This window comes from Argentina silus (assembly GCF_951799395.1).
Source record: "Argentina silus genome assembly, chromosome: 10".
Lineage (NCBI taxonomy): Eukaryota > Metazoa > Chordata > Actinopteri > Argentiniformes > Argentinidae > Argentina > Argentina silus.
Genome location: NC_139664.1, coordinates 21,123,140 through 21,130,300, shown reverse-complemented (window position 1 = coordinate 21,130,300; position 7,161 = coordinate 21,123,140).

Below are 7,161 nucleotides of genomic sequence, written 5' to 3'. Positions count from 1 at the left end.
AAGGGGCCTATGGTTTTTGTTACATTTTTAAGGTGACCCACATTGACATTTCATTTCTTATGTTTTTAGTTTTTAGATTATTTATTATTTTTTTTAGATAGAATTTAAACTGTAATAAGATACATAACATCTTTTGCAGTGAAGTTCAGTTTGGAGGACGTGTTTTACTCACTCTTGTCCCAAGAGGACATTTTTGTGATACACCTGATTTTAAAGGTTTATCAACTACAGCATAGAAAGACCCTCATTGTTAGGCCTCGTTAGGCTCAGGAGGTTTAAGACTGAAGCAAAATAGAACTTAGGAAAGGACCATAATCATTACATCCAGAATAGGAGACATTATTTCCAAATGTAAACATATTTAGTCAATTTAAGCTACAATAATTGTGTGGCATAATGTTTCAGACATCAGACTGTAGCGTTCATGTTTGTGTTTCTAGCTCCAAGACGCCCCTGCAGAGGGCTCCTGTGAGAGACCCCCTCGAGGTGTTCTTTGGGGTGACGGCGGACACCGTACTCCAGGCCCTGGGTGACGACACTTCTTCCTCACCAGAACTGACTAGAGCTCTGGTGGGGGAAACACTCAGCCAGCTGAACTCCGCCTTCTCGGTGGTCGTAGCCTACACCCCTTCCGGACGATCGTCCCCAGTGATGACTGAGAAGAAGAACGCCATGCCGGCCACCGAGGAGATGGTCCGCGTGATCTCTGGCACTCTTCAGGCGTTTGGGGTCACTGGACAGGGTCCGTCAGCATTGCCACCCCCAGCAAACGTAAGTATGGAGGTAAGTGAAAAGATTCTTGCTCCGATGGCAGGTGAAGTAATGGCCGCCCTTGTTGAGACAATGGAGAGCTGCAAGGAGACATTGGGAGGTGGACAGGATGCAGCATTAATGCTAAGGGAGGTGGCACTGAAAATACAGATGTTGTCCCAAAGCGACGACCGAGATGACTCATGTCAGGGAGGCTCACGTTCCTCAGAAGAGACTGGAGACTCTGAGGGCACAGTGAGCCAGAAAGACGTCGCCATCATCGGGAGTCGGGAGTTCCACACAAAAGCCTCAAGGGCTGTCAGTGGAATTCTCCGGAGAAGTGGATCTTCTCAGAGCGGCTCTGTGCAGTCATCCCGGCCTGCCAGTGCTGGTCCCAGCCTAACCCACGTGCATGGCTCTCATGTCACCTCGCCATCTTCCACTAACACATTCCATGCCCATTGTGACGCTGAGGCGAACAAGATCATTGATACGTTTGTGGCAGATGTGAAGGACGTAGCAGCACAGGCCGTGGAGGCGGGGGACAGCATGATGCAGGCTGGAGGCACAGATCATGACACCGCGTCCTCCGTCGACCGGCCCGGTGGACGTCCCAGCAGGAGGCAGAGGGTCTTCTCAGCCATGTTGAGGCTCTACAGCAACTTGCAGAGTAAAGTGGCAGAGTTCTTCAACACGGGCTCTGCCACCGGCAGAGCAGATTTGGTGACGTCATCACCCCTCGAGGAGCCCCGGCAGGAGGTCAACTCTGAGGACATAGAGACCCTCTCTCTGAGCGAGTGTTCCCAGTCACTTAGGGCTGGATGTGACTCCCAAACCCACCTCGATGAGAGCACCATGGAAGTCATTGGGGGGATACTGACTACATTTGAGTCAATGGCAAAAGTGGAGTCCCAGTCCTCTATCGGGAGGTCTTCTGAGGAATCCCTCGCGGCTGGTGTTTTTGTGGGGGATGTGCTATCCCAGCTATGGGTTTTCACACCCTCAAACAGCCCCTCCCCTTCTGAGGAAATGCTTGCAAGTTCTCCATCATTTTACAGATCGTCCCCCGAACTCAGTGCAAAGTCGAGCACCAAAACCACTGCCCCCTCGATTCCAGCTATTGAGAGGCTCTGTAGTGAGGGGTTTCAAACTAAGGCCACTAAGTCAGTGAGCGAGGTGCTTCTTAGATCTCTCAGAGATGTATCCGCCGATGTCTTCACCAGTAAGTCCGAGCCGTCAGTCCGTCTGCCCAGCCAGACCAGCCTGAGCCCCCTGGTTGTGGAACGTGAGGCCTCAGAAATCGTTGAGACGTTCGCCTCTGATTTTAAGGTGATTTCACAGTCAGCTTGGCCTGGTAAATACATCAAATCTTTAACCGCCCTTATCGGTCTCATTAAGACACTCCAGGGTAAGCTTAGAGGGTTTTATGCGCGTTATGGGGTTATGGCTCAGGATCAGGTCCCGCTTCAGGGAGAAGAGCCTCTGGCATCGGCAGAAGTTAATGCCGCCTCTGTTTTCAATTCAAATGCAAAGTCCCCTAAGTCCAGCATGAGCCAGCCTATTCTCTCAGGGGTGGGGTCAGGGGTCATAAGGGATCAGGGGTCATCGGGAGTGGTGCTCCGTAGGGGGCGTAGCGAGCCACTCAGAGGGACCTCCCAGGTCAGTCAGGTGTTCCTGGACACCCAGACTAAAAAGGTGGTTCGCAGTCTTGTGGTGTTGATTAGGTCTGACATGTCAAAGGAGGAGGGGTCCTCCTCAGTGCCAATGACATGGTCAAATGAATCCTTGGTTATCTCACAGTTTGTTGAGGGTATTATTGGCTGGCTAGAGGACATCTCCTCCTCTGAGTCAACGTCATTGGAGGGTGTGAATATTACTCCAAATGAGGTCATTAGAGACCTGACGTCCGATAGGTTTAAGAGGAGGGGAACTCGCACTGTGAGGAAGGTCCTCATTAAGTCCTTGAGGTGCTTTGACTCCCAGTCTCTCACCAGTGGGGTCAGCCGGAGCCATTTGGACTTTTTACAAGGTTCCTCCACCACGTCTGCTGCCAGTACGGACTCTGCAGCAGTGGATATTTTTGGCACCGTTGTTGATGGTGTAAAAGGCCTTTTCCAGAGAGGTGAGTCTTCCACCACTGTTGGGCCTGAAGACTCTGTCCTGCTGGGCAGCTTTAGAGACCCGGAGGCCTCTGAGAGTGGGGTTAGCGTGTCTGAGATGGACATTTGGTCAACGGCACAAAGGCTGTACAAGAGTCTGTGCCATAAGTTTAGCGTTTTTCTGTCTGTGCATAAGCGGCCCCAGCCCAAAACCCAAATAGCTACATTAGCGCAGGCCAAGAAAAACGTTAGCCAGATCCTGGGTATAGTTCAGGATGAAATATCCAAGTCAGACCTGTTGAATAGGACAGGGGAGCTCTCTGGGTTATACAGCTTGGTGGGAAATATGCTGGAGAACTTAGAGAAGGTTTACTGTGAAGACAGTGAACCTAGAACCACCTCCTCTACGTCCACGTCCTCTTCTAAAACGTTGATGTCAGAGAGGACATTGAAAGATATGTCTTTCACACTCCCTGGGACCCCCTCTCCATCTGACCTGCAAAAAGTCATAAGTTGCTCTATTGTGCGTAGCTCAACGGTTGACATGAGCGATGATGATGATAAAGATGGTGATGATCATGATCAGAATGATTTGATGCTGGAATCGTCATTGGCTGGTGCTAGGGACACCATGGCTGCCATTGTGGACACCATGTTTAGTCCTGCAGAGCTGCAGCAGGCCTCTTCCTCATGGTCTGACCTCACTGCCCCTCTGAGTAGACTGGAGGAGCTCCTGTCCCAAGGTAAGGTCCAGGCTCTGTCCTGTGACCTAGTAGACCGACTGAAGGGCCTGATGTTTGAACACAGAAACATCTCTCTGCACCATGTGGGAGCTGGCAGAAGTCTCTCAGACTCTGTCCTGTTAAAATACACACAGGGAGGAAGAGTTACAAGGGGGCTCGGTCCCTCTGAACTAATCTACGCTTTTGCTGAGGAGTCAGTGAAGCGTCTGTTGGTTACTCTCCTTGTCCCTCCCATGACCTGGGGCTTGGATCAGAAAGCCTCCTCCTCCGATGTCTCTTCCAGCCGCAGAAGCTCCATGGTCTCCAAGAGCAGCTCACAGTCCTACAACCAGACTGTGAACCTGTTCACGAGGGCCATGGTCCACCAAGTCATGGACACAGTCTCTCTGGAGCCAGAGTCGCCCGAGGAGCCAGAGAGGGTAACACCTCTGAGTGAGATGATTGACGGCTGTCAGCCTGTCACATGTTCCCCCCGCCCCACCCTCTTTGGTACCGGTGGGTGCCAGAGTAGCGTGAAGGCTACTAATTCTTTAGCGTCAGGGTCAGTTAGGATGTGTGTGTCGCCGACTGGGTCTGAGGGAGAGGCTGAGAAGGTCCAGGCTGAGCCCAAAGGAAAGAGGAGGTCCAGTTTCCTCAGATTCCTCCCTAAACTCAGTCAGCTTAAGGCCAGCTTCAAGGTAAACCATATTTTACTATATTATATACATTCCAGTCCAAGTTTGATTTCTCTGTGTAAAGATTACGACTGTTAAATGTTATCTATATACACAATCTTCTTATACATAATATTTTTGGAGTTATGGTATCTTACCATTAATTACAGATAGGCCCATCTTTGCCATGTATTTTGTTTTGTAATACTTGTTTCTTTCACAGCGCTCTAAGAAGAGCAACAAGAAGGAAAGCCAGGCCCCAGAGGCAGCACAGGAGCCGAAGGTTGAACACTGCATCCGTAAGTCTACTGATAGGACAATCAACAATATTTATAACAAATGTCAAAGACATGTAAGACAAATGTAATCTTTCTAAAACATGAATTTAGTGTTGCCTACCGAAGTGAATCTCTCTCTCTCTCCCGCCCACTGTCTTTAGCGGCCCTCTTCAGGAGTCTGGTGTCAGCTGTCAACAAGGGCCTGTGTAACCCCTTCAAGAAGACCTCCAGGAAGACCCAGAAGCCCACCTAAATCATTCAGTAAATGTTTGTGTTGCATTCAATCTATTGTATTTCTTTTCTTTTCTTATTTCACAGTTGGATTTAATCAAAGTAAGACTTTGCAAGCCCACAAAATCTCTTCAGGAACTTACTTCATAGTTATTATTCCAATTCTTCCCAGCGCTAGAGCGCTATTCACAACAATCCAACTTTACAACGTACAGAGAGGTCTAACTCACGTTGCTATGACTTTTGGTTTTGATCCCTTCAAACTATACAAACTTGAAAGTGCACTTTTTAACATGGAGGTCTATGGGAACCAAAATATTACATTTTTGGACGGCTACTCTTACATCTTTCACACCAATCCAACTGTAAAATGTGCCAAAAAGTCCAAATGATCAAACCTGATAAAAGCTGTCTTATAACTATTAACGTATTTGAACTACTACGCTATTTGTAACTGCAAAAACTCTCATACAGTTAATATAGTTGAATGTTGTTTCGGCCAACATTCTGAGAGCTGCCATTGTTTCTGCAACTGCTATGGAACTTTCAGAACTCATGAATAAAAACAACAGGAGACCTGCAGAACAAATTCTTTGAATGGATTACACAACAAGGCACTCTCTTTGCTACCAGTTCTACACCATTGAAACCACTCTCAACCACACAACCAACCAACTCTATACCCACGCATATTGTTGCAAGATTTGTTTTGTATCCAAACATGTCAGCCACTGTCACATTTATGAATAAGCCTCGTTCTTAAATGTTTGAGCTTTTCTAATAGAATTATCTATTGTCTCACATTCTAGGGATCACATGTTTCTAATTTAACAGCAGATCACCTTCTGGTGTAAAAAACAAAATTAATGACCAAGAACTATGTTTCAAGTGAGAAGTTATGGCTTGTCAAAAGACGCAAAAGACAGGAAATTCAAAATGAACACCACCACCCATAACTATGCACTAACAGGGTTTTCCAGCATGCAGCTTTAATACCTGCTATAGTGCTGTATGTTGGTCTACTGGACTTCAAACAACATGTACTCACCACTGGGCAGGTTGCTTAGGATTCAAAGCTTTAAGTACTTTAAGTTTACTTTAAAAGTAATGTGTAGCTTGACTTTTTAGGACAGATTTAACGAGAAACAGATTAACATTGTAATTATAAACAAGTCTACAGTAGTTCTACAAGCCTCTGTAGTTCTGTTGGTGACTTGTCCCCCATGAATCCCCCTTGGGCCAATCAGTGTAATTTCAGAATTTCAGTTGTTTACTATTTTCGTAGCAGTTCCCAGACATTTCAGATTTCCTAATACTGTGGCATTTGATAACAACACATACGTGACTTTTATCAATTATCATAATAGGTTTATTTGAACAATGTACACCCACACCAGTGGAGGGTCTGTGTACCTTGGGATAATTCATTTTCTCCTTTTTATCCCAAAAAATAAATGACAAATCAACAGGTTGTTCATTCCATTTCTAAAGCTTCCCACTGGTTGTCGATAGTCGGTTTCAAAGCCGTTTTTCATGTTACTTTTGTATGAATTTGTATAAATGTATGAAATGAAAATACAATTAAACAGGTAATAAAATGTGTTTTTGTCCATGGAAGTAGAGCTATAATATGCATGGTTCGTGTCGGACCTCATGATAGCATAAGCAGGCATGGAGCAAGTGGCAGACATAGTCCCTCGCGCACAACCTAAAAGTCAGGGTCAGGCCTACACTTAAAGCACATGCAGAGTAGGCCTATATTACTGCGATAGACAGGCCTGCGTTACAAAAGAAATTGCACAGTAAAAATGTTTTTATTAGTGTGGTAGAAAGAATAATAAGAATAATACAATAAAATGCAAGAACCTCAGACAGCAAGTGTCCTAACCAGAACATTGTGTTCTGTTGAAGCACTTCATGGACACACGTGGACACAAAAACTCAGACTGATTTGAATATAATATTTCTACATTACATGTTTCATTGCAATGTGATTTATAAGTGTTATTGATAACTCTATATAGTTGGCAGGAATGGATTTAAAATAAATTCTCTTAACTATTATATGTCTACTGTCCTTGTACATGTTCAGTTTCAGTTTCAACACATTAAAAATCTACTTTAAAAAAAAAAAATAATAATAATACATTATATTGGCTGATCCAAGTGAAGACAGAAAAGCAGACTTGTTAGCATCAATATATTATTTTCTGCAATCTATTTAGTCTTCTGGAGCAATTTAACCAAATGTAATTCACTGTTTTTGTGACAAATATGCCTTGTCTATTAATTTGCAGGAAACAAGTACCACTATTGTTGTTTTTTGCATTGAGGAAATACTGAGTAATACTGAGTGAATAACTTGATTTAAGAATATCTATTGAAATGTCTCAAAAGAGTTAGCAAC